The sequence below is a fragment of the Macaca thibetana genome, chromosome 18, assembly GCF_024542745.1.
Source record: "Macaca thibetana thibetana isolate TM-01 chromosome 18, ASM2454274v1, whole genome shotgun sequence".
NCBI lineage: Eukaryota > Metazoa > Chordata > Mammalia > Primates > Cercopithecidae > Macaca > Macaca thibetana.
The window spans coordinates 61,904,404-61,911,747 of NC_065595.1; positions in this window are offsets into that span (position 1 = coordinate 61,904,404).

Here is a 7,344-nt window from a genome sequence, read left to right on the forward strand (position 1 = left end):
TGACTCATCAGTGGTCAATGGACATTCCTTTGGTAGAGAATATTGCAATAACATACATTTACAAGATTAGCATTCAGAAAGCAGAATAATTGGATAGATTTTCCAGGCAACCTATCTCTGTGGATTTTCCATCATACTATATCAAAAATTAAAATTACCTGAAGATTGGTACCAAATCTAGAACCAAAGCAATAACAAAAGAAAGAATTCAAAAGCAAGACTTCAAGCATCATCCTCATCTTTGGCTGGAACTGGCTTTTTCACTAAACTCAGAATCATACTGAAGACGTTGATGGTCTACTAACCAACCTCCAGAGATGGCAGAGATTACAATATCTGTGATGATTCATTCTGTTCTGTTTCTCTGGAGAACCCTGACCAATACATTATCCAAGTCCTACTTCCCACTCTTTTCTGCCAATACTCCAAGCCATGCCAGTTTACACTAAAACCAAAATCCAATGGTAGAAAGTAAAAGACTGGCAAAGTCACCACTATCTTATGGATGAGAATAGGGCATCCAATAAGAAACCACAGAAATCTTAAATTTTGCCAACAACCAAGCCATGACATAGGGAATAGGACAGGGGTTCAACTTCTGTGAAACTGCACGAGCCTCAATTTCCTCCAGGAAATTGCCCAGTAATAATCATATCCCCTCCAGAAGATGGATTCTTACCAAACTCAAATGAGGTAATACATATGAAGCTCTGGCTAGATAAAAATTGATATCTTTTCTTTTCTCTTGTTTCCCATCTGGATTTCTTTTACCTCCATTTTTATTTAAAAGATCTGGTTTCCTAAAATGCTTAAACGTAGGATTCTAAAATTTAAAACATTTTCCATATACATTCTGGAAGGGCTATTTTTTTCCCTAAGTACAATATCACTATTGCCTATTGGTCGGCAACCCTCCTTCAACACATACAAACAAATACTTTGAAACAAAACTGGAAATAAAGGATAAAAGGGTAGACAGTGTTGGATCAAGGTGTAAATTCCTAAAACATTTATGTTGTGTAATCCACGCCCAAACTTAAACGGAGTCACATAGGGCTCACACTAGATCTTATAGCCCAGACATGAAGCATTCATGATCAAAATACATTCTCAACCATAAATTACCCTGGGCTTACTATCGTCCCACCATCCTCTTATCTGTAATTGCAGGATTTCTTTCACCATCATTAATCCAATTTGGGAAAGGCTTAAAGTACTCTATTCCAGCTAAGCACTGACTGAGTTAAATGAAATGAATGTTTGGCATCTGTGGTTTATTGCAAATTCAACAGAAGGTGCTAAGATTTGCTTTATTCCCAATCTGGCTTTATTGAGGCTTCTCTTTTTATGAAAGTAATGGGCTTTTTGCCTTTATTTCCTGTCAAAGTTCTTCAATGTTTATTACTTGATATTTATTTGTCCTTTAGCTTTCAGAGGTGGCCAGCTCCTAAGATGTTTAAATATACTACACAGAGTTTGAATTTTCTGGGACTTTTTTTCTGTTTTCTATCTTTCAAAACGATCAGTTCTTCATTAGAAATATTTTACTGTTAGTGATAACAAAATGGTAAAAATACTTCTGGGGCTTTTAACTCTCTGCTTAGTAAAACTCTCTTTTTCATACTTTCTTCATGATTCAAATACCACATGATATTTACTATATAAGGGATGATCTTTAGATATTAGTCAATACAATTAAAGACATATAATAATCATATTTGAAAGTATCCATTTTACAAAGAACATTTTCATTCTATGATTTTCTATATTTTCATATAGAAGTCTGTCATATGAAGTGGACTTTTGGCCTATTTTGTGTCAGGCACTGGGGAAGTAAAACAAAAATATATGACATAGCTTCTGCTTTCAGGGGGTTTACAGTCTCCCAGAAGTGATAAGCATATAAACGAGTCATTATTATATCATCTTGGCAGAGTTTCCCTGGAAAAACAGCCTGAGGCAGGATGAAGCTCTTAAGATTTATTCGGGACATACAATCCTGGGGAAACAAGGGGAAGGAAAACTGTAAGTAAAGCTGGAGGGGATGAGAAGCAATGCAATGTGATGCATTACTGTGCTAGCAATTGCTTCATAAGGAACTCCAAAGAGACACAGCCGATCACTCTCAGGGCATGTGCTCAGCTACTCGGATGCCTCCAGACACACTCTGCACAGAGACTCTTTGCCTAGAGAAAAACAAAAAGCCCATGGAAAAAACAGGACATATTTCTATCTGGCCTCCTCCTATTTCCCACTGGCTAACATTGACGCTGTGGAGAGTGAATTCCCCTGCCCGTCATCTTGCACCAGCAAGCCCTTGGGCAGTCCACGGGCAGGCAGATGTGGCATGCAGCTGGTATCCCTCCTCAGAGGTGGCCTGCAGGGTAGGGGCTGAAGCAGAGCTCACAGCCGAGGAGCTCGGAGGGAGGGTGAGCCCCAAGACTCTGCACAGGCACAGGATGAATCAGACACAAACAGGATGGCAATGAAGACAGGTAAAAATGTTAGGAAAACCCAGACAAGGAGCAACTGAGGAAAGCTGAATCTGTGACCAAAAAAGCAAATTCGCGAAATTAAGTTTTTCATTGAAAGATTATATGCATATTATATATACCTCATAAAAGCTAACATGTGGCCTGGTGGTTCTTGGAATGATCCACATTGTTCAGTTTTAAGCCCTAAGCCTTTTCTAGCAGTGGCTATATTTCTCTAAGAAGAAATCTCAGCTTACCTGGGGGCAGTGGGCTTTACCAAGGCTATGGTTTAGAGGAGGAACCAATAACCCCATTGACTGCTACCCTCAAACGTGTCAGAAATGTCAGTCACTTTCCAATGGTGAAAATTAACAGTGACCTGTTTCATTTTCTAAGACAGGTGGTGCTTTCTCTTTATCGTGTCTTGCCCTTGTCCCCTTGTGATGCTTTTATTCTTTCCTGGATAAATTTCCTCAGAAGAGAAAATAAGCAAAGTCAAATATAGAATGACAGCTAGTCTATCTAGGATTTTTGGTCTCTAGATTCTATGGTTTAACATAAGCTGTAGCTTTTAAAATTCAGGTGCCCCATATGGTCTGCTGATGAGAATACAATTTGTGAATCTACTAAGTAAGTCATTCTCTCTTCCTAAGTGTGTGAAAGTGTAAGTAGATTAGAAAAAGTTTAAATAGCAACGTCAGCTTTATTAATTCAGTACAAATGGTTTGTATACATTCTGAGCACCTATGTCTTCACCATGAAAAATGGATGTCTTTTTAGATTTTTTAAATTTCTCTTTTTTTCAGCAACTCATACTATCCTTATTAGGCACCTATGTGCCTAATAGAACATTTGCAATGTTCTACACATTATAGGTGGTTCAAAAATAAATGAATCTCATCCTTTATAGAGCTCACTGCCTGGTTAAGGAGACAATCTAGCATCAGAATATCAAGGATGGAAGTTATTATGGAGATTTGCTAAGGCCAAAACATGTCCGTGAAACAGTTAATAACAGAACTACAGAAAATAAAAATAAGCAAAACAGACAACCGTCATAATAGTTTGAATATTTGAGAATGCCTATTTGAGAAGTTGAAGGAGATTAACAGAAGAAATAGTAAGTGAGCTGCAACCTGAAGAACGCCCAGATCTTAAATGTATAAAACAGGAAAGCAAAGCACAGCCCAGTTACAACATGAGCAAAGGAACCCAGAAGAAAATGAACACAACAAGGTCTCAAGACAATGGGGACACAATCAAAAGCAGTGGGCAGAGCAGAGGGTGCTGGTTGGGGAAGAACAGGGAATAAAACTGGCAGGATGATGATTAGTATCAATAGTTGTGAGTAAATGAGGACAAAAGATATTCCCAAGGGAAAAGCATAAACTGAACAAAGCACTCAATAACCAGCATGGTGTGTGCAAAGAAGCAAAAGCCATGTGCTCCCCTAATGCATGAAATATAAGGTAGGGTAGACAGAAGATGAAGTCTTGTTTGGTCCATGATGGGTTTTGCATTTAATCCCATCAGTGATGAGGAGTCATGGAAGGTGTTGTGAGGATGTGTAATGTAATTAGTGTTACCACTGGACAATGAGTTACCTGGGTAGACGAGCTCAGTGACAGTTCTAGTTAGATTTTTTTTTTTTTTTTAACAGTTTCGCTTTGTTGCCCAGCCTGGAGTGCACTGGCACGATCCCGGCTCACTGCAACCTCCACCTCCCAAGTTCAAGCAATTCTCATGTCTCAGCCTCCTAAGTAGCTAGGATTACAGGCACCCACTGCCATGTCCAGCTGATTTTTTGTATTTTAGTAGAGATGAGGTTTCACCATGTTGGCCAGGCTGGTCTCAAGCTCCTGAGTTCAGGCAATCCACCTGTCTCGGCCTCCCAAAGTGCTAGGATTACAGGCATGAGCCACCATGCCCAGACTCTAGTTAGACCTTGATAAGAAGAAAAGATTTGTGGATACAATCTCTGGCACATTAGTACCATGGTGTCCTTTCCAAAAGAGTTCATTTTCTTGCGTGTGTGTGTGTGCGTGTGTGTGTGTGTGTGTGTGTGCTGCGCAGCTAGATTAACCTGTATTTCATAACCTCTGGAAAACCATCTTTAAGATTTATAAGAATTTGAATCTGAAAGTCAGCTGACTTAAAAAATAAAAACATAAAATGTTTTATGATTCAAACGTTTTACGATCCAAGGCAGGCGGATCACGAGGTCAGGAGATCGAGAGCATCATGGCTGACACAGTGAAACCCTGTCTCTACTAAAAATACAAAAAATTAGCCGGGCGTGGTGGTGGGCGCCTGTAGTCCCAGCTAGTTGGAAGGCTGAGGCAGGAGAATGGTGTGAACCAAGATCACACCACTGCACTTCAGCCTGGGCAACAAAGCGAGACTCCACCTCAGAAAAAAAAAGAATGTTCATGGTTGTGCAGCAAAGATTACAATGAAACCTAACAGCATATTATAATTCTGAGAGTATATAATTCCAGATATACTGTACACAAAGAAGGACACAAACCAGTATCTGTTAGGGAATGGTGAGTTATAAATTGCTACTGAAACAGAAACTGGCCCTGATGATATGGCCTTCATTAAATATCAGAATCTTCACAAGTATTAATAACATTCAGGGTCCACCTAGTCCGGGTATCTAAATATAACAACCCCTGGGGGTTCTTTTAGCTGAGTACCATGAGTAGGTCAGAACAGCTCATTGGGAATGATTCAACCCTCACTCATAGACCAAATTAAAAAAATATATACAAACGAAAGTAATAAGCAATGAGTTTCTGAAATTGACGTTCAGGACTTCTGAATACAATGGCAAGCACATTAGCTAGTGTGACTAATAGCACAACCTCAGTTGGGACTCGTCTGGGACCATCTTCCTTGGTAGCCCCAGATCTGCTGGCTCTCTCTGTGCTATGCTGCTTTAGCACTGATGCTACCACCATTCAGTACGATCAGCCTTGGTATATGGAATTATTCAAAGTTCCTCTTTACCTGTTGATTTATACGGAAACTGTGTTTCATTCTAATATGCTTTGCAAAATGCTTACAGTCTGCTTTACTCCTCAACTCTTGGGATAGCTTTTATCTGCCTGCTGGTCTAGATAGCTCTAACGTGAATGTCATGTGCAGAAATCTCTGCTCTGACAGCTGCATTCTCTCTGGGGTGTTAGGGCTGAGAGGAAGGTTTAATTTGTTCCCTTGCCAGGAATAGTCTCTATGGTATTGAGGCTTTAGCTGTAAAAACAGACCTACAATGCATATGCCCCCTGTCTTACGCAATCCTTCTCCAGGTGTAAAAATTCACAGACAATACTGCGTTCACTATACTCACTACACTCTGTTTTCCCATTTTCTCCTCATTGTGACATACTTAATTTTGTTATAAAAATTATGATATTTTTAATGTATCACTAAGGAATTCAGCTTTTAGAAACCATTCTCCAGCTTTTCCAGGGAAAGAGATATGGCTCAACCCTGTAGTTTTTACATACTTAACCTTGGAACCCTGTGCAATATGGCTCAGTCTCTAAGCCCATCTTACCAGAAGCCAAGTCTACCCAGGATAGGCTTAATTCTAAATATTAAGATTCTAAATACTGACCTTGGATATCTAGTTTTAGTATTTGATTTATGCTTTCTATGCTGTGTGGGAAGTTTCCCGTTATCCAAAGCTGATTTTGGATTCTTTAAAATTCTGCATTCGTTAATAATTATCAGTATAGTTGTATCTGCCATTGCTCACTTTTGCTCTTAATTGAAGAACAGATTGAGTTGCTTAATAATTAAGCAAATTTTGTTCCACATATTCGCCTTTTTTGACCAGAAATTCAGAGGTCAGAATTCTATTGCTGCTCTGGTAAAATGCCCAGGCAGGACCACTATCCTCACATGATCTGAGTAGAGAGGAGGAAAAAGGTACTTATCCTACAAAGCCCAAAGTCAAGAAGCTCTGTTCTCTCAACTCCATTGTCATTGAAAATCTTCAAACCTCCAACACAATTTTGTGACATTTCTGGCACTCTATGAGTTGCAGAAATATCTATATAAGTGTTTCTAAACAACCACCTCTTCAGACTTGGAGACTGTCACAAGAATACTACCAGTTCTGACTTCAGCGTCTGAATGGTGGAGCTCTATTACTGAAAAAGAACACTTCTTATGGGATCTGGCCTGGACTTGTTACAAGTTTTCTCTGTGACATTGCCAACTAATCTGCTCCTAGCTTCTATAAATGTGGGTGTTAATAAAATCTGACCCACCTTCTACATGGGGATGTTGTGATGCCAATCGATGCACACAGAAATATTTCAGACAACACATAACTCATTGTTACAGCATCAGCATTACTACGATAGTAAACATAAGTTGCCGGCTTGGTGAGGGAATATGTTAAGCCGGTGTGATAAATGAGAGGCTAAAGACCCACACAGGAGTTACCTCTTCTCCTTCCCACTGCCTGGCTTTGATCCTCCCTCAAAGACAGAAACTATTAGAGCTAACTTTTAAAAAGAGAGACGCACAAATGCACCCTCTCTGGCTATCACAAAGAGTTCTAAGTTGGTCTGAAATAAAGCACAGATCTTTGTTACTATAAGAATCTTCCTTGTTGTATTAGTCATTTCACCCCAGAGTTGAAAGTGATTCTAGCAGCCATCTGTGTATCTCATTTAACCACCTCATTTTGTAGATGAGGAAATCAAGGCTTATGGAGGTAAAGCCACAGGCCCAAAACTACACAGCTACTGAGTAGCACAGCTGGAAGCAGAATCCAAGTGCCTGGATTCCTGGTCCTGTGCCTTCTCCACTATAATCATTGCCTGTATCATCCACAGTTGCTGCATTATTTTTA